Source organism: Aulonocara stuartgranti, assembly GCF_965226115.1.
Source record: "Aulonocara stuartgranti genome assembly, chromosome: 15".
In the NCBI taxonomy this organism is placed as follows: Eukaryota; Metazoa; Chordata; class Actinopteri; order Cichliformes; family Cichlidae; genus Aulonocara; species Aulonocara stuartgranti.
Window position 1 is genome coordinate 19,077,045 of NC_138951.1, and position 20,159 is coordinate 19,097,203.

At 38.5% G+C, this 20,159-nt stretch overlaps 1 protein-coding gene and 2 long non-coding RNA genes across 7 annotated transcripts in view; 2 read left to right on the forward strand and 1 right to left on the reverse strand.

Moving 5' to 3' along the window:
* Positions 1-17,247, reverse strand: part of LOC309688890 — a 59,996-nt gene extending 42,749 nt beyond the window's left edge. The window contains exon 1 of the long non-coding RNA XR_014271185.1: positions 17,060-17,247. This is a non-coding gene — a long non-coding RNA (uncharacterized lncRNA). The remainder of the gene's footprint in view (positions 1-17,059) is intronic.
* Positions 1-20,159, forward strand: part of LOC309688873 (exostosin-1) — a 368,281-nt gene that overhangs the window by 67,933 nt on the left and 280,189 nt on the right. The gene's annotated exons all lie outside the window — the stretch shown is intronic.
* On the forward strand, positions 2,836-6,146 carry LOC309689412. Of its 4 annotated transcripts, none has more exons than XR_014271356.1 (5): positions 2,836-2,874; positions 2,996-3,613; positions 3,982-4,134; positions 4,496-4,583; positions 5,166-6,146. It is a non-coding gene; the product is annotated as an uncharacterized lncRNA (long non-coding RNA). The 4 variants fall into 4 exon arrangements; XR_014271357.1 differs by having other exon boundaries at positions 2,839-3,128; positions 3,550-3,613; positions 5,166-6,143; XR_014271358.1 differs by having other exon boundaries at positions 2,839-3,128; positions 3,578-3,613; positions 5,166-6,143.

Consider the following 20,159-nt stretch of genomic DNA (forward strand, 5'->3'; position numbering starts at 1 on the left):
GTGTTTTTCCTCATTGAGAGTGAACATTTTCACTCCCCTGCCTGTGCTTTCTCCCTGACAGCACTATTTATTGGCTTCAACAGCTGAGGGAAGGATTATGGTGGGATACAAATGAGAGGAAGCACACAGAGAGTCCTGCTGGGACTTTAACCCAGGAAAAGAGAGAGTGGAAACTCTTCCAGGAGGGGATTGCCTTTGTTTGAGAGTGGCATGTGACTTCTGCTCTGCCATGCTGTTTGTAGAATTTTAACACAAAATATTGATACCAATTTAATACACAAGGGTTTTCTCCTGGAGAACACAAACAAGTCTTACATTTAATTATTACCACGTCGAAGAGGCATACAGTTACACCACGCTTGTTCAGATTCTCTGCCAATGAAACAACAGTGGAATGATAGCTTCTGGTAACCTTTAACATACAGTTTTAGTTTTCTTTGATTCCTCTTGACTCTTTAACTGTTCAAGAGACCTGTTCAAGACAAACATATTAAAATGACAATATATTATATTCTCCAAATCATACTGACAGACAGTATCACCTTCATAATATATGATGATATGTTGAGAGAGATGTGGACAAGGGGGCCGCCAGTGGATGGCTGAGCTACAGTTTTATATTTTCTATTAGTTTAAAATGTTAAACACATGATTTATTGTATTAATAACAGAAATAGCAACACTTTTCCTCCTAAGCAATTTGTGAGCTATTGGATTAGTTTCCTGCTAATATAATTAACTTTTTTTGTTTTGACTCTCCAATTAAGCTAATGGAAACAAGGCAATGACTGTTATGAAAATAAATTAAAATTGAAATAAATACTTTAGTGCCTGGAAAAAAAAATGGGAAGAAAGGAAACTTTCAGGGACAGAGTGTGCGGAGCTAGTAATAGCAATGAATTCAAATATCATTTATTTGTTTCACAAATCAATCAGCCATTGATTTGAGAACAATACAGGTCCTGGGCCATACTCTTGCTGTAAATATACAGTAGACTTTATATAGTCAGTGTAACAATGTGGTGGTGAGATCATTTGTATCGTGTGCGGAATGATTAAAACAGATCTAACGCTTACATGTTGTATGTATTGGCCTACTGATTAAATTGAGGTGTCTGAACCTCGTGTTATTTTTTTTTTAGTTTAAGATCTTTTTAAATTATGGTGGTTATAGATTAAGATAAGATAAAATCTTAAGGGGAGACTCAATGCAATGAAAATTAAACTCTCTGAATCAAGTGACAAAAACGCATTGACAGGTCACTTTCAAATTAAAAGCTGTAGTGTAGTGGTACATTTTAAGAAAACCAAATAAATTTGCAGTTTATCCACAGCTCAGTGTGACAAAATAATCTACTACATGTTTTCAGTGCTGTGATTCGTGTATGTACCCTATGTAATTACTTATATAGATTATTATTAATAAATTGGTTATTAGGCTCCTTTGTGTGTCACTTTGGGTCAACACAAATTTAATGCTTTTTTATTTTTGTTGTTTTAAAGATTTATTTTTGGCTTTTACAGTCTTTATTTGACAGTAAAAGCGTGAGCGTGAGAGAGAATGGTATGCAGATGGCCTGTGTAACCCAAAAGACCCCACACGACTCTGTGTGTTGTGTTTAGAAAATAGAAAAGGCATGATTAGAAGATGCTCGCCAGCTGTGACAGACCAGCCTCACGACACCACACCCTGAACCCACTGCTCCACTCCTCCCCTGCAGCTGAGCCACCAACCACACCCCATCACACACCCTCACCACCCAACTTAGGCCAGGTAGCCAACCGAACACTACTTCGGGTTGGCCTTAAGCCCTGTCCGTCTCAGGGACTCCAGGACCACGGCAACCCGCTGCACATGCTCCGCCCAGGTGTCACTATGGTTGATGACATTATCCAGGTAGGTGTCAGCGTATGCAGCGTGCGGACGCAGCACCCGTTCAGTCAGATACTGGAAAGTGGCAGGGGGAAGTGTGACAAATTGGTGCAAATTGTATGGAGTGCAGAACACCGTTTTTTTCCTTTGGACTATGCAGACAAGGGAAAAATCCTGTAGTCCTGTGGGGCTATACAAATCACTATGTGACTCTTCTATTACTCCCAGCTTTAAAATTTCCATTATTTTCTTTTTGCACAATTGGTCTTTTGTCCTCTGATAACCTGTAGGGCCGTGACCGCACCATCACACTAATCTGTCCCCAAAATTAAGGGGTGTGTCAGGCGCAAACTAACCACGTCCTTCAGTCTGAATGAGTGACTCAGTGAGTTTTTTCCCATTATCCAATTTCCACCGGCACCAAGGGATATTTCTGAATGTTCCCATTCACAGACTACACCTCCACCACTCTGCCTCCAGCAATTTGTCCTGGGTGAACCAGGGTTTGGTGGACCAGGGTCTGTGCAATGTGGGCTGCAAGGTGGTCCTCAGCCAGTGTCACTGCAGCCTAAAGGCTCGCCGCCTGGTCGTAGTGGACCCACTCCACCATCCTGACTGGGAGCCCCTCCACAAACTGCTCCAGCACCACAGTGTTCAGCAGTGCTACCTGGGCTTCCCCGGACAGCAGCTGGAGAGCCCATTCCTTGGACTGCCACCGGCACTCCTCTGTGGTAGCCTAGAACACCTCCATGAAGCCCCTGCCATGTGATGTAGCGTCACCGGCTATGAGCCAGACCGAGTGACAAGGTTTTCCAAGACCTTTGTTTGCCCCTCGGTAAGTGGCTGCAGCTCCTTAAGCTGCTTCCGATGCATGGCCGGCTGGTCTTTATGCATCCCAGCCAGCTCAGCTACCATCTGAGCCAGTGCCTTTACTGGCTGCGCGGGTCGGGGCTCTGACATACTGCACTGAAAAAAAGGGACTGGCCATCTCTTGGATTTATGTAAGCATCTTGCATGTATTTAACACAATTGCCTCATGTTTTAAAGATAAATGTAACTATATAGTGTAAAAACTACATGATATGCAGAAAGGGTGTATTAAATTGTTTATATCATGTTCAGGTGAAGTAAGTCAATAAGATAGCAACGTTAAATCTCGTGAAACCACGCGTGATTTCATCTCGCGGGCTTTGGATCGTGGTTTAAAAAATGCATCCATCTCAGTCAAGTCGAGCAGCCAACTCTACGTTTTTTGGTATGTCTTGATTTTTTGAATTAATATTTACCATATTTCAGCCAAATGTAGTTAAACGTCTAAAGTGCCGCCATGTAACATGCTAAAAAAAGAGCCGTTAGCTTATTTGCTGTTTTATCTGTTGTCAAAGAATTGGCGCTTTTTCATTTGAATTTGTCTTTGGCACAAGAGCCGTAATATCACATTAAACCTAATTACGAGGCACTCATAACATAATTTGGTTTTCTGTGTGAATAGATTTGTCAACTGACTCTTCAGTTACATTGTGTATTTACTGCACCGTGGTGTTAGTGAGATTTTGGACATTGAACAGCTTTAGCTAATATCATCAGCGGCATTATGCTAGCTTACATCCCTACCCCTCCTGCCCTCACCTGCTGTCCTTTTGTTTTTGTTTTTGTTTTTGTTGATGCACATTGAGAGACCACATCTATTCTGCATTTCACCAGGAGTCAGCTGATGGATTGTGGGTTCAAGGTGTTATGGTAAGAAAGTATATTCTATTTTCGCTTAAGGTTTCTGTAACTTAATTATAATAGGTTTTTTATAATTATTAGGTGCATGCATACTCAAATAGACCACCCTATTAATACAACTGAGAAATCCAAAATCTGCCATAGGTTTAACTTATACCTGTATGTATTGTCAGAAAGGTGATTACTGGACTCACATTAATGCACACTTGAACTAAAATGAGGTTGTAACTTGTGGGTTCTTGGGTTGCAAATCAGAAATAAACATTTTTTTAATCCCATAAGATCTGGAAACACAGTTTTTATTCAACAAAACATTACTGATTATTAACCAAGCACAGTGCCTGCTGTTATTTCAAAATAATTTTATGTCATTTCAGATGAAATGCAGCATTCCAGTGCATCCCAACCATGCCTTTACAGTCAAGGTTTCTGACGGAGCTGAGTTTCTCTCTGACAGTCTGCTGAAAGTGTTTGCAAAGTGATCGGGGGAACAGGGCACAAAGCTAAAGGATGTAGCTGCCATGATGACAGTAAGAACTTTAAAATTCTTTAACTACAAAGTGTATATGTATTGCATTAGGTCAGTAAAAGATTTTTATGCTGCATCCATTGAAACAGTCAACTATTACCTGTGAGTACTGATTCCACCGAAAGGATGCCATAATTTTCGTCATGCATTTACTGGCCCACTGAGAAAAATTGATCTTTTTAAAAAAATAAATGTTCTGGAAACTATATATCCATAAAGTGGATGTCAAACAGGAACTTTTGATATTGCTTTGTAGATGCTGGTGTTGCATGTTGACTGGTTTAAGTTTTGGTCTGGGATCATTTTCTTCTGTGCTACTGAAAAGTTCACAAATCTCTGTTTTCTTTGTTATAATACTTTAGGATGACATTAATGCTCAAAGGGAGTCTCATCAAAGTGCTCCGCATCTGTGTGAAAGACAATTGCAACATCTTGGTGCAGGAGTTCATGGTGAGTGTTTTATGAGTAGATTGTGGCTTTGCAACATTTAAAAATGCATTTAGTTATCCACTTGATCCTCATTGGACCAGTTAGGACCAGTAGTCCTCTTTAATAATTTGAAGTTCACATGAGGCCTGGTAGTGAACTCAGCCGCCGGCCCTTGAGGCCCCACCCCTGTATTAGGGGTCACATCAGTGTGAAAAAACTTTAAATTTGTCATTCTAGTGAACAAAGGAAAATCCCACCAATATTTACATTAGCTTTTGTTTGAAAAAAAAAAAAGACCAACAGCTAACCAAATTGTGGGGCTGAAAGTCTAAATTCTAACATCTTCTGAGTGACAAAACCTGGATTTCTGATGGGCCGGTGTCTTTCTAAGAAAAACTAATGTAAAGCATTTGAAATTATGTTTTTCACCCTCTCTTAGAAACTCTGTTAGACCATGAATGGCAGCATGGCAGGCCACTCTTTGGCTATAGCTATTTACTATGTTGCTTGCATTGGTTTAAATTACTCTAACATTAGAACTGGTAGATTCAAAAGAGATGAGTTTAAAAAGGAATCTTAAAGAAATGTTTTGTTTTTAACCAGGACTTGACTGAGGCCACTGCACAGATTGAGAAAACCACAATGAACATCTGTCTCCAGAGGATGCACCAGGCAATGACTTTTCTGACGTTGGCATCATCATCGAGGGTATAGTAGTTCTTCAAGATCTGGATAACGTGACCTTTGCAGTAGCCATGCTGTTTGGACCTTTTTTATTCCTTCAATATGAGTTACCCATCACAACTCTGCTACACTTTTGAGGTGATTCAAAGGGTGGTAATGGAGTTGGAAGCAACTCAGCTCTCAAGAAAAGCTCACAACTAAGACAAAACTGCTCCTGCAACGAAGCTCACTGTTATGCATGTGAGGTGACCAGCTCTAGGTGAGAAGACATTTAAATCTCACACTTGTTCTGCTGCATTTTTGAAGCTCAATTCCAGGAACAGATCGCAGGGTTCATTTTTATATACACTGCAACTGCCATGAGGACGAGCCGTTTTTTTGTTGTTGTTGTTGTTTGTTTTTCCTTTTGCTCTGTACAAGTTCTCTGTCTGTTTGGCAGCATTTTTAAATTTCTCTTTGTATTTTTTCTTTCTTTTACTAGTGAAGAGATGTAGCATGAACAGTTATGCAGTCTAAATATCCCATATGGGCCGTGTGAAATGGTATTTTCAGTTTCATTCAGTTGAAGTAAAGAACGTTGAATATTTCTAAGCTTGCTGTTTTGAACCAAGATGTCACAGTATGATCAGTGCCGTAATTTTTGACAGTCACTGTATCAATGTTATTTTTGCATCTCTTGAATAAAGGTTTTGACCTGCAAGTGCTAATTTCTTTAGTTATTGGGGTAAAATGGGTAATGTTAATAGGAAGGTGTTTGCCAATTCAGTAACCTAATTTAATGTTAATGGAAACTAACATTACCTCAAATTGTTTAGTTATAATTGTTGTTTAACTGAATCTTGACGTCAGAGGCCTTAAATAGAATGTTTTGTATTGTTCTTTCCCAACATTTTTCAAAAGAAAGAGTCTAATTTCTTTGCTGTGATTGATTGCAGAGAACACGGAAGAACTGACATTATTTAACTGTTGGTTTATATAGATTCAGTAGTGGAGTAATGTCAGTTTAATTCTTTACCTACTGTCAATGCAGTGAAATTAGACATTTTGTTTTGAAAGGTTACTGGTGGATGCCAGCAACCATCTTGGAAGAGAACAATATAATCTGTTATAAGGCCTCCATTTGAAAATTGTGTATTTGATACTAGAATATAATAGCAAAATGTAATTTGAAGATAACATGTAGTATTTAAGTGACCAAGTAGTATTGGGTAAAAGTTATTGAATGGTGTTGGGATAAAGTGAGAAAATTGTGAAGGATTAAAATATTTCAAGAGCTCAAATTACTTCATCAAAACATGTTTAAGTCACATTTTATCAACACAAATTGCACAGGTTTATTGAACATGAATAAATTGTGTTAATTTAACTCAATTGTTTAAGTTGCTGCCAAAGCAAAACATCTGTGTGCAACAAATGTCCACCATTGAATTAAGTAAATCCAACAACATATTTTTTTCAGTGTGGGAGCCTGGGTTTCGCCACCACTGTAACCCAAAGGACCCGACACAACCATGTGTGTTGTGTTGTGACCTTTGAACAGCCTGGCTCATACTGTAGCTTGATTTACCTTTAACATGGGCTTTGCTTTTTCCCAACACTGGCTCTGTTGTTATGACAATAATGCCAAGCTAACCTATCTAAAACCCTATAAATCTGGTAATAGAGAGAAAACAATCTGACAATAGCTGAGAAACCTGCACAGCTGGTTGCTTGTGCAGTTTAAAAGGAAGGTTGATCAATAAGTAAAGTAATTGCACTCATCTCATGGATTCATGGGTTGGATGTTACTGTTAATGTTTACATGGTTTTTATATGGAGAATTATTTTGAACAAAAGAAAAAGTTTTTTTTTTTTTTATGTGTTTGTGCATAGTTATTTTACATTGACCAGTACAGGGACCAGGCTTTTGATTCTTTTGAATAAATTACATTTCTCTCTCTTTCTCTTCTATGAAAAGGTATATATCTGCTGTACAAACATATCCTTGTGTAGAGAAATATACTAGAGCACCACTTTTGCAAGTACCATCATGCATATAATTCTACCTGCCCTATAGTTCGTGATGTAGCAGTTTTGCCTCTCTATCAGACTACTGCTTTTCACACTACTGGTTTGCAGACAGGCCTTTTTGCACATAATAAACAGAGAAAGTAAAAATTCTTCATTAAAAATGGAGTCCCGCAAATGCCCTGCGAGAGAGTGATGCTCCCACTGAGGAAAAGTCAAGACTTGGTAATTTATTTACTAATTTTTCTGAACTCTTTGAATAAATCACATAGACTTAAAGCAGATAACATCAGAGAGAACAAATAATTAAAGTGCTTAGATCTCTCCATTTTGTTATTTGTCCCTTCCTTTTCCTGTTTTGTGATAATTTTATCCCTTTATCTCTTCTCTTGCTTTTGACATGTGAAAAGCACTAGCAAATTTCCTCTGATCTGCTCTGGTTTTAAACCTCACCACAGCACCGAGACAGCCCTACTGAGAGTTTTTAATGACCTCCTTGTAACTGTTGAGGCAGGGCGTCCTGTGGTTTTAGTTCTTTTAGACTTCTCTTCTGCCTTCGATACGGTTGACCACGATATCCTCCTTTCAAGGCTTGAACATGTAGTTGGTCTTAAAGTACTTTCATGGTTTAAATCATACTTAGCTGAGAGGACTTTCTCTGTCTCTATGGGGAATCATTCTTCCTCCTCCGCACCCTTCTGTTGTGGTGTGCCCCAGGGGTCTGTGTTAAGTCCTACGCTGTTCTCTTTGTATCTGCTACCCCTGGGACAAATTTTCAGAAATGATAATATTTCTTTCCATTGTTATGCGGATGATATCCAAATCTATTTTCCTCTGGATTTGGATCTCCAGTCCCCGCTATTGCCATTGCTAAACTGCCTGGGTGATGTTAGAGACTGGCTACTGCACAACTCTCTCACCCTTAATGAAAAAGAAAACAGAAAATATCATTTTTGACAGTCACATGCCCTTGAAACAGCTATCGGATACCTTGGGATCCTATGCCAGTCATCTTTTGCTTGCTGATGATGACCCTGATGAAGGCCACAAGCCGAAACGCGTTGGTCTATTATTAAAGTTGTTCATCTTCCCTCAAGTGTTGCTGGAGTTCCTGCTTTGTGAATTCTTTTATCCTCTCCATGCACCTTGGAAGCAGGTGAAGTTGTGCCAGAAAATTCTTTTGCTGCGATCTTTCGTTTACTGTCAGAAACCTTGGAGTAGTGCTGGATAGTTCCCTCAAATTAGACAAGCAAGTGGCTGCAGTGATGAAAACCAGCTTCTACCAACTACGTCAAATTTCCAAGGCAATGCCCTACTTACGACATAATGACCTTGAAAAGCTCATTCATGCTCTTGTTACTTCAAGATTGGACTACTGTAATTCTCTTTATTTAGGCCTCCAACTTTCCCTCATCCAATGCCTGCAACTAGTCCAGAATGCCACAGCACGCCTTTTAAGCGGCACCAGAAGACATGACCATATCCCAACCACCCTCACCAACCTTCATTGGCTCCCCGTCAAATAGCGTATCGTTTTTAAAATCCTTTTATACACTTTTAAAATTTTAAATAACCTGTCACCCAGCTACTTAATCCAATCCTTTAAATCACGTTTAAAAACCCACCTGTTTAAGCTTGCCTTCCAAACAACTTAGTTTTTAACTTTTCCCCGGTTCATGCTTGTTGCCACTTCACCAATTTATAAATGTACTTTCTTTTGCTGATAACAGTATTTTCCTGCTCCTTTACTGCTGTAACCCCGCAAATGCGGCTCATCTGTGAAGCACTTTGATGTACCTGGGTCTTTTAAATGTGCTATAAAAATAAAATTGAAACTGAAACTGCTCTAATTTACATTGATATACTCTAATCTAATTTGGCTTGATTAGATTAAATTAGACTACATTAACTTTACAGGTAAACTGGATTATCACAACAATTTAAATTGTTTATTGTTGTTGACACAGACTTTAAAACTACAAATCAAACAAGGAAAATATATTGTGTAATATTAGTGATAAATATAATTCAGTTTGTTATCACATATTATTGCTATTATGCCATCTCTACAAATTAAAACTCCTATAGTGCATTTTGAACATGTAATGCCACTGAAACATATACAAAGGTGTTTAGTGGTTATTTTTAATTTTTAGAACTCATTCTAAAAACTAACAGGAGAATAAAAATGATGGCAGTTTTGTAAACATTTTGATGTAGTCACTGAAATAACAAAAAGTTGTAAAAAAAATAGTCTAAGATTCATGCATCTCTGGATGTTATTTATATTACTTTATTAGAACAACACACTTGATTCATGTCAAATGATAACACTGGTCAACAGGCATTTTGCTTCTGTGATTCTTTTGTATGTACTTTAATAGATTTCATTTTAACATGCCCTGTTTTTATAGTTATGATTGAAGTGCAGGTCCAACTTGAATAACTGGACTGAAATGTGTTTGAGCATTAAAGAAATAAGATAAGAAAACTGAATCTAAAATAAAGGAAGGTTTGATGTGTTTCACCTGGCATCTGTGAACTGATGCTTGACCATGAGTTTAAAAGGAAATTGAAGCCAACTGAATCAGCAGCATGGGAAGCATTCATGCAGGTTGTCCAGAATTTTCATGGCAAGAACAAAGCAGATAATTATTCTGAGCTTGTGGATTATATGTTGAAAGCATATCAGCTAATGATCGCCAGAATGTCACTGAAGATGCACTTCCTCACTCATTCTCATCTTAACTTTGTTCCACCAAATCCGACCTATTTCAACATGGGGTAAGATTTCATCAGGACATAAAAGTGATGGAAAACCAGTATCAGTGAAAATCCAATGTAAGCATGATGACTGACCACTGTTAGTTCCTACATAAAGAGACAGACGTGCAGTACAAATGGAAAAGCAAATACCTCATACATTTTTAAGCTCAGTCACTGTGTTTCCTTTTGAGCTAAACTCACACAGTTATACTTTAACATGTGTCTGGTATCGCCTGGTTTGTTTTCAGGATAAACATGGTAAAACAATTATGGTGGGAAATAGTTAAAAGTCCAGACATTGTGTTGAGTTGTTATTCAAACATTTCAAAATGTTAATGATGTGTTTCTCAACAAACTGACATACAAGTTAAAATTGTGTAACTTAAATCACTGTAAAAAAAATCAAAAACTAAAACTATAAATGGAGCCAATGTGAAATTACCAGTTGATACAAAAGTATTGTTTTTAGACCAGTAAAATTTAAAATGTTATTATTTATTTTCATTATGACTACCTAAAGCTTCCTTCACTTTGATTAATAAGAAAAAAACAGACTGAGTATAAATGGATAACAAAAAAGATACAATTCTTTGGTAGTTTTTAGCAGATGTGTATAAAGAACTAATGTAGCTATTCGACAGTAAAATTTATCTTAATACCGTAATTGTCGGGCTATAAGCCGCTACTTTTTGCACAAGCTTTGAACCCTGCGGCTTTTAGTCAGGTGCGGCTTTTCTATGGATTGTCCATGATTTTTGTCATATCGTAAGACAATTTGTTTTGTTTGTTCCACTGTTGTACGGCACTACGTTGCCTGGCGGAAGGGCATGTGATCAGACACACAGTATCGGGGTTCAAGAGTGGTATGTTGGTCACGTGTCCATCTGCCAGGCAACATAGTGCCGTACAAGTAGCGCGAAAAACAAACTTCAAAGTAGCGCTACGCGTTCAGCGGGAGTCGTGGATGACAAGCGGCGATAAACTTGCGAAAAACAAGTTATGCTCAACTCCACCAGTGGATTCTGACAGCGTGGAAAAGTGTGAAAACATCCATGATCACCAACGGATTTCGAAGGGCTGGACTGCTGCATGATGGAGAGGAGGACACCGCCATTGCCCTTCAGAGGGTGTTCGACTCTGAAACTGACAATGAGGATTTGTTTGGTTTTGTTTGTCTTTCCTGACAATTCCCTTTGTGCATATTCTCTTACATATGATAAGTCAACATTGAAACACCTGCGGCTTTTAGTCAGGTGCGGCTAATGTATGTACAAAACAGAATTTTCCCCTGATTTTAGCTTGTGCGGCTAATATTCAGGTGCGCTTTGTAGTCCGGGAAATACGGTACTTTGAACCATATTGCCCTTATTTTGTTGCGCAGTCTGTTTAAACTTGTGTGTTCTTCAAAAAGCTTTTCATCAATAGCTCTTTAGTGGTTCTTTCTAGCTTTCTCTCTGACTTCAATGAGTTACTCCATCACCTGCTTGCTATCCTCTTTGCTGTTGCCAATTTGAGGTTGTAGATTACATCATGTTTGTTTTAGCAGGGCTCATTATCACTTCGAGCGTGTGACTTAAGATTTGGTACAAAGTGCAATTAGTATGAAATGCAACAACTTGGGCCTGGCTTGATTACCATGTCATGTCATTCTCAGAGGACTAATATGTGTTCTTATTGCATTTTGTACGCTTCGACTCAGTCTGCTTCTGTGTTTATTCCCCATCACCTCCTGTCTGACTGTATGTCTGCATGCTTCCCGCTCTGCACTCTTTCAGCTCTTCCTCTCTCTCTCTTTCCATCTCCGTTTCTCTCTCAGGGTTTCTAAAAGGGACTTTGATCATTTTAACAGCCTTATAAAGCTGACAAGTTCACCAGAGAAAACGTCCTCTCGCACCAGAGTGGATGTTAGAGAAGTGACGTTGAGTTGACCTGACATTTATGGGGTCGCCAAGGACTCGGATGACAGCCAGTAAAAATGACATGGAGGTGCCAATCAACTGCCTGAACAGCAGCCCTCTTAAAGTTGTCACACATTGTCAAATTTTAGTTAATTGGGATAACAATCAGTAAAAGAAATTAGACAAATTTAGCTTAAATAAAGGTGCATATCATCAGTGCAATATTTGAGCAAATTTAAACCACAGTCTCAGAACAAGAGTGCTAAGAGTGATTGTGAATACCACAACCTGATCTACATAAGTCCAATATAATATGCTAAAATGTATCAAAATTATGCTACATGACTTGGGGTTATTGAGTCTGAATGGACCATGTCCATTGCTGAAGCTGCTGCACTGAGCTGCAGTTGCAAGGTGGTTGGTGCCTCTCATGGTGGTAATCCCTGAAGTAGATGGTGGACACCAGAGGTGAAGGTAACCATTGGGCTGAAGAAGGAATCCTATTGGGCTTGGTTACCCTGTGGAACTTTGCAGGCAGCCAATAGGTACCGACAGGCCAAAGGGAACACGGCTCAGGCAGTGGCTAAAGCAATAACTCAGGTGTGGAAGGAGTTAGGAGAGGTCATTAAAAAATACTTTTGCACTGCCTTGAACAGATTCTGGCAAACTGTCAGGCAACTCAGAAGGAGAAAGCGATGCTCTACCTGTACTGTGTATAGTGCAGGAGGAATGTTGCTGACTTCAACTGAGGACACTGTCGGGTGGTGGAAGGAATACTTCAACTCTGGTACAAGGTAGATGACTTGTCTATCTCTGGCGGTGAGGTCACTGAGGCAGGCCCTCTGGCGTGGATGAGATTTGCCCTGAGTTGTGGAAGGCTCTGGATGTTGTAGGGCTGTATTGGTTGACACACCTTGATAGGTTTAGATTTTATTATTGTCATTTGTATTAGGAAATATTTAACCATATATGCTTAGAGGTGTATAATCAATTGTGTAGTGATAGGATGTGTGATCTTTAGCAGTCTGCAAAGGCTTGGTGTGCATTCCAGAACATCCTGGGAGCATGGGAAGAGGTCGTACCTTGTCTTATTGTTTTATGGTAGGATAAACGTAGCTATATCTATTTTAGTCTAAGTGCCTTTTGTTTAGATGAACTGCTGGACTTCCAGACCAGCAGGTTTAGGGAAGTCTTTATAGGGTCACACTCTTATGGAACGCCAGGACTGCCATAATGAATTAATTAAATACACCATTAAATAATTAATTAAATGTGGCAATAATTAATTAAAATTGGAATTAATTAATTAAATAAATGGTTATGACACATGTAATTAATTAATTATTGACACATTTAATTAATTATTTATGTATTTCACATTTTAATTAATTATTGACACATTTCATTAATTATTGACACATTTAATTAATTATTTAATGATATATTTATTTATTTCATTTTGGCCTGGTGGCCATTGTTTCTAGCACACAACAACCGGCATGTGGAAGCTAACAGAACTGAGCTTTGAAAAACCCTGTTTGTGTGTCACCAAATACCGTTTTAATATTTTTTTAGCCGAGAATGTAGTGGTTTAATCTTCATGTGTCTGGTCGGTTTGTCAAGATACAGCCTCTTTGCAAAAGTGTTTCGATGATTTCGGAGATGTCTGCCCAGTCTCACGGCAAAGCGTGGGATAGACCCGCTCGCCTCGCAAGCAATCCCACCGACAAAGCGCAGGCCCCGGTACACAGCTGTAGTAACCCCCGCTGACTTCTTTTACTGAGGTTATATTTATCGATGTTTTATTTCCTGATGTTCTTATGTGTCCTACGTGTTTCAGTCGCCAATTCTGAATTATAACTAACATTAAAAACATGTTTAAGGAGGAGAGAGAGCAAATAAATCTGTTTAACATCTGATCTTTGGGTTTTTGTTCAGTAATCAGCGTGACCTGTGTATAAACACATAAAAGAGATAACGTTGGTGTTTCCGTCATGTAGTAACTGCTGGCTTTAACTGTACAAAGGTTGTTCGACACTATGAAACACATACAGACTTCATGATGTTCGGCTAATATTTTTATTGTGAATATTAATCATGCTGACCTCGCTCTGTACACCACGCAGCGAGGTCAACATATCCACGATATCCTCAGCTCCATGAGTTAACACAAAGTTTCCCAGCTGACTATCTAACTGCCAACTATTCCAGAGACGTGAAAATATACAGCATAAAGAAAAGTGTAAGAGACTCAGCAGCAGATTAGAATAACAGTTATACATTTAATAAATCACCAAATGAATCCAAGAAACGAGCAAACCTGTTCCGACAATTTGAATTTGTATTCCCTCAGCTGCAGACTCGCTGCTGTTTAAATGTTTGAAAAGGAAGATTAGATATAAAAAACGTCAAACATAGACTCAGTCTGCCTTCACATTTGATATGAGGCCAGCACGTATAGTGGCCTCAGCAGGCTATTACTGAAATACACATGCTATATCTTAAACTATGATATAAACAGGGAGGTCCTATTAACATGTTTAGTTTTAAAGGACACCTTCCTGCCTTTAGTCTCATTCATGAGCAGTATTCGTTTTCTTCTAACATCCAGAAGTCTGCACAATGTGTTTCATAGTTTGTAACAAGCCTTTGACAGGTAAACATAACATGACCGAAAAAGCAAAAAAAAAAAAAAAAAAAAGAGAGAGAGTGTTGACATAAGAAGAGAAAATTCTCTCAATTATGGAGACAGACAAATGGTTCATTTATGTTTGATGTGTGTTTATTCCTCCCTAAATATCGTCGGTGAAGTTCGCCATGCACGTCAGATTTTCCTGCGCATTTTTATACCTCTGCCAACAGAGAGAGAAAAAAAATCACATTCTAACAGACAGCTGGTGCTTAGAATACAGTTGAATAACTATTAAAAAACAGATGATATTTAGATGATAGTTCAGTCTAACACATGTGCCAGTGAACCATTAAACGTCTGTGAAACTATGCAGTTATGAAACGTAACTTTAACCTCAGCCAAACCGATTTGCTCAGTTGTAAATAAAACAGCGAAGTAAACGTGACCCGACAGACAGAACCTGAGTGAATGAAGTCCAGCGTTTAACCACTGAGAGCTAAAACTCAGCTGAGGTTTGAAAGCTGTGTGCCGGTGATTGGACATCAGCCGCTGATAAAGCTGTTCGCCTATAAAGTGCTCTGTAAGGAAACGAGCTCCAGCAGCTCTGCGCTCGGGGAAAACACTATATTTACTTATCTTGTGCAGAAAAATGCGCTGACATTGCGTTATATCGAGCACCGGCTGCCCAGTTAAACTGTGACTATCACCAGGTAACTAGGCGTGTTTACTGAATTAGCAGCAGGTGTTAAACAGCTGACAGATGAGGAGGAGGATGCATGCAGGTAAACTGAGGGTCTGTTGAGCTGATCGCTGGTTTCGTGAGAAAAATGTCAGCTCGTTCTTTATGTTACAGAAGCACAGAGACACAAGACCAGGCGGAAAGAGACGATCGTTCGGTGAAAATGAGAATCTGCGAATGCAACATGTGGAACACGGAGAGTGGAATATGTAAACAAACCGGTTAACGTAACCCCCTCGGTGCACTCTGCATGCTAACTGTTAGCAGAGCTAGTGAAATCTCTGAAAACATCTGAGCACTTTTGCAAACATGTTCTATGTTGACAACCTGACCAGACATACGTCGCGACATTCGCGGCTAAAACACTGTTAAAAGTGTAGCTGGTGACAGAAAAACGGGGTATTTTAAAACTACACCACCACCATTGCTGCCTGTGATTTGATCTGCATTCTGGGATAACTGGCTGCCCCAAGTCTACACAAGCAATCGATTTTCTAGGATCGACCTGTTTTGACTTACTTTGCACGGCAACCAATCAAATGTTAGAGAAGCTGCATGGGCAGCGTTAACCCCGCCCCCTGAGTTTGATGGGTGAGGCTGACAGATAAAATTATTTCATGACGAGAGCCAGGCGTCAGGACTGCCAAAATGAAATAAATAAATATATCATTAAATAATTAATTAAATGTGTCAATAATTAATTAAATGTGTCAATAATTAATTAAAATGTGAAATACATAAATAATTAATTAAATGTGTCAATAATTAATTAATTAAATGTGTCAATAATTAATTAAAATGTGAAATACATAAATAATTAATTAAATGTGTCAATAATTAATTAATTACATGTGTCATAACTATTTATTTTATTAATTAATTCCAATTTTAATTAATTATTGCCACATTTAATTAATTATTTAATGGTGTATTTAATTCATTCATTATGGCAGTCCTGGCGTTCCATACACTCTGACCACGCACGCACGCGCACACACACACACACACACACACACACACACACACACACACACAGTATTCTTTGTTCACGTGTATACCTATGTAAGATGTATACCTATGTAAGACCCTATGCATATTCATGTAACCACAATAAAAGGAGTGCTATGGGGAACCTGGCTGAGAGTCTGACGGAGGTTAAGTGGGTGGAACGACACTTGGCTCCAGGTAGGTCTCCCTCATGCATGAGTGACCCAAAGAACTTTGGTGACGTGTGTCTTGCTTTTTGCTGCGTAGCAAATTGTCCTTAACGTTCCAGCGAATAGGTTTACGTTACAAACCTATCACACCTCTACAATAGGGCTGCTCAATTAATCGAATTTTAATCACGATTACGATCTGGGCTTTCAACGATCATTAAAAATGACTGAGCCGATTATTAGCCCCTCCCTCATTTATCCGCGACACCTTAAAGGCCAGTCCGTGAAAATATTGTCGGGCATAAACCGGTCCGTGGCGCAAAAAAGGTTGAGGACTGCTGATTAAGAGGACCCGAGGGAAGCTCGGAAAGCTAAGCAGAAGTTATTCGGAGAGGAGAGTGACTGCCGTTGGTTGAAAAGAGAGGTAAAAAAAAACTTCAGTGGTGTTGCACACTATTTTATATTATTTTTTAAAGTCATTGTTAACCCTTTAAAGCCGGTCAGAGCAGCACGCTCCGTTTTGTGTAACTATTTTTAAATCCCTGTAGAACCTGAACCGCGTAAGCTAGCGCAATAATTTGTTTTGCATATGAAACCGGAGGAGTTGTACTTACATCTTATGACATCAGCTTGTCCTCGGTCACGGTTTCCTTCCACATATAGCTTTGCAAAAATTGCATAAAAAGCGCTTGCAGGAACAAAAACATAATATTCCAGAAACATGTTTCGCCGATCTGATCAGCTGTTCGTAACACTTCCCACATTGAAACAGACGTCAGCGCGAACTATCGCATGTCCGCCATTTCCTGCCCAAAACCGGAAGTGACGTCATTTTAGCGGAAAATGTAGTTTTTTACTTGTTGGCCTTAAAAGCCTATACTGGTCATGTTTGACTTTTCTGAATAGATTTCTGTGGATGCTTCACAGCAAATTCAAAAGTGTTAAATGTTTTGGTGTTAATAGTCTTCTTGCAAAAGTAGAGTTAATTTTACTCTAAGCAGAGTCACATTCTTTTAATGTAACTCTGAGGTGTAAAATGATAGTAGTTAAAATCGAGTGTTAAAAATGAGTGTTTCTCTGTCAAATCTGGAGGTGTTACAATGGAAACATTAACTCTTGACCTCTTAACTCCTAGAGGGGCTATGACACCAATAGAGTGAATTCACAGACTCCGCCCCCAGCACGGCTCCAATCGAAGCTGAAGTGAAGCCGTTTCAGAACATTTTGCTCTACATATTTGAATTGTTTGCCATGCTTGGTAAGTCATTTTTTCAAAGATTGTTTCAATTATTATTATGAGCTTTTACTTCTGTGGCTCTTTGGAGTTGAGACAAAGCTGTGTGAAAGGCATTAGCCATGTTGCTCGCTGATAGCATAATATTCTGTTTTAGCTAGCTGAAAGGTATTGTTTGCGGGCAAATACTACAGCCTTGAAAAAAAGCTTGCATGTGAATTTTCAGTCAAACTTTTGGTCAAATACACCTAAAACAATGTCTAGAATGTGAAATGTTGGTATAATGGTGCTACTTGAAGCCTGAAAACGATCGCCCATAAAAAAAAACAAAAAAAAAAACACGACCAAACAGCAGTAGCTGACGTCCTGACTGGATTCTACGTTAGCATAGATCCCTCCAGAGTTTTGTGCACACGGTTTAGGTAAAAATTAAAAAGGTTGAGGTTTTACATTTAGTTCAGTATTACCTGTTGCCTGTGTCTTTGTCTTTTGGGAAAATACTTTACACAAGTAATGGCTCAAAGAGGATTCCTTTTTTTTTTACTGTGCTGCAATTGTTTACTGGATTATTTGTGCCGTTAATTAGTGTCAACTAATTTTTATTCAATCTCCGCACAGGATATGCTTGTGCAGATGGAATATGGGGGAGAGCAGATGTGCGTTGAAGTTCCACAAAGGGATGAATGAAGGACATGCATATTGTATTGAAGAAATAAGTGATGAGAATGCTGTTATTTGCATTTACCATTTCAGACCTTTTGATAAACAAAATTCTAATGAAAGTGAGAACATGTATACTGTTACATCTTTCAGAAAATGTTTTGAAATTGTGGTGCACAGTTCAGAATAAATGTTTTTCAAAAACCATTGCATCTTTTTAGTAAATGTTTATTTCCAAAAGAAATTTCTAGAAGTTCAGAACAGTAAAATTCCCGCTTTTTAGAATGAATTAGAAGATAACTCTTACGTAGTTAAACTAAAATACTCTTTGAGAGTTAATATATAAATTCTTAACACCAAGTGTTAAATTATCAACTCCAGACAGATTTGGTGTTTAACACTAAATCAGAGTTAACGTACCAACTCTCCAAAAAGAGTTAAATTAACACTCTCTGGTGTGGACCCATATAGACACTTTAATAGTGTTGAAATCAAATCCGACAGTGTTAATTTGGACATGCTGGATTTGCTGTGTTAGAACTCAAATTGCGCTGCTGGAAATATTTTATTTTGATGCACATGCTGTTTTCTTTGCAAATTTGCATCATAGGATTGTTTTTTCGTTTTTCCTGGAGTATATAAAAATTGCTGTATCTCCAAAATAAAACTACGAAGACACTCAAAATAAATTTCCTGTGGTGGGAAACTATTTTTGCAACTTTTTTGTATTTAAAGTTTTGAGGGATAAACCTCTTAAATTTCTCCAAGTAGAAATATATGTAAAAAAACCAAAAACGATTTTCAATTTTTTTGTAGTTTATTGCACTTTTTTGCATTTAATGTAGTTACTATGGACTTAATGCATACATATTATTAAAATATGGGCTATAACAGTTGTATAGCAACTTGAAATGCTCCCACAAATGGCACTACAACATGTAAAAAAATAATATAAGCTCTGGCGGACTTGGTTCTATAGTAGGTCTTAAAGGGTTAAATAAATATCGTCAAATAATCGAGATCTCAATTTCAGTGAAAATAATCGTGATTATCATTTTTTCCATAATCGAGCCGCCCTACTCTACAATGTTGCGTGGAGATCAGGGCTGGTACCTCTGGATTGGCAGACCAGGGTAGTGGTTCCCATCTTCAAGAAGGTGGACCAGGTGGTGTGGTCCAACTATAGGGAGAGATGTATTAGGAGTGCGTTCCCAGACAAGCTGGAGGAGGTGGCTGGGGAGAGGGAGGTCTGGACTCTGCTTAGGCTGCTGCACCCATGACTCAGCCCTGGATATGTGGAAGAAAATGGATGGATGGAAAATTAACACATTTATTTTGTTCCCAAGGCCTTTGAATCTCAGCAGACCCAAACTGTGAGCTAAACTGCACAGAAGCAGTTTGTGTGTTTACTTGTAGTTTTTAAGTTCTTTGAACCATTGTATTGGAAACTACCTGTCATCTTAAACAAGGTTACTCAGTTCATACATGTTTCCATTTTGCATCCATAGCTGGATGGCTTTATGCCAACTCCTCATGGCCAAAATTTACATAAACATAGGGTAGAAAAAAGAAAAAAGGAAGTGTACTGGGTGTAAATGGAACTGTGGGACATGGTGGATATTTTTTGTGTAATTTTGTTGTTGTGTTTTTTGTATTTTTTGAGTGATCTGCATTCCATCAGCTGAAGGGAAAAGCTGTCTGTATCACTTAAATATTAAACTTGCATTACAGAAATATGTATTAATCTGTCTATTAGATTGCCAGAACACTCTTCGGGATCCCTCCAGTATATATTAAAAGTGTGATTACACTTTGTTGTT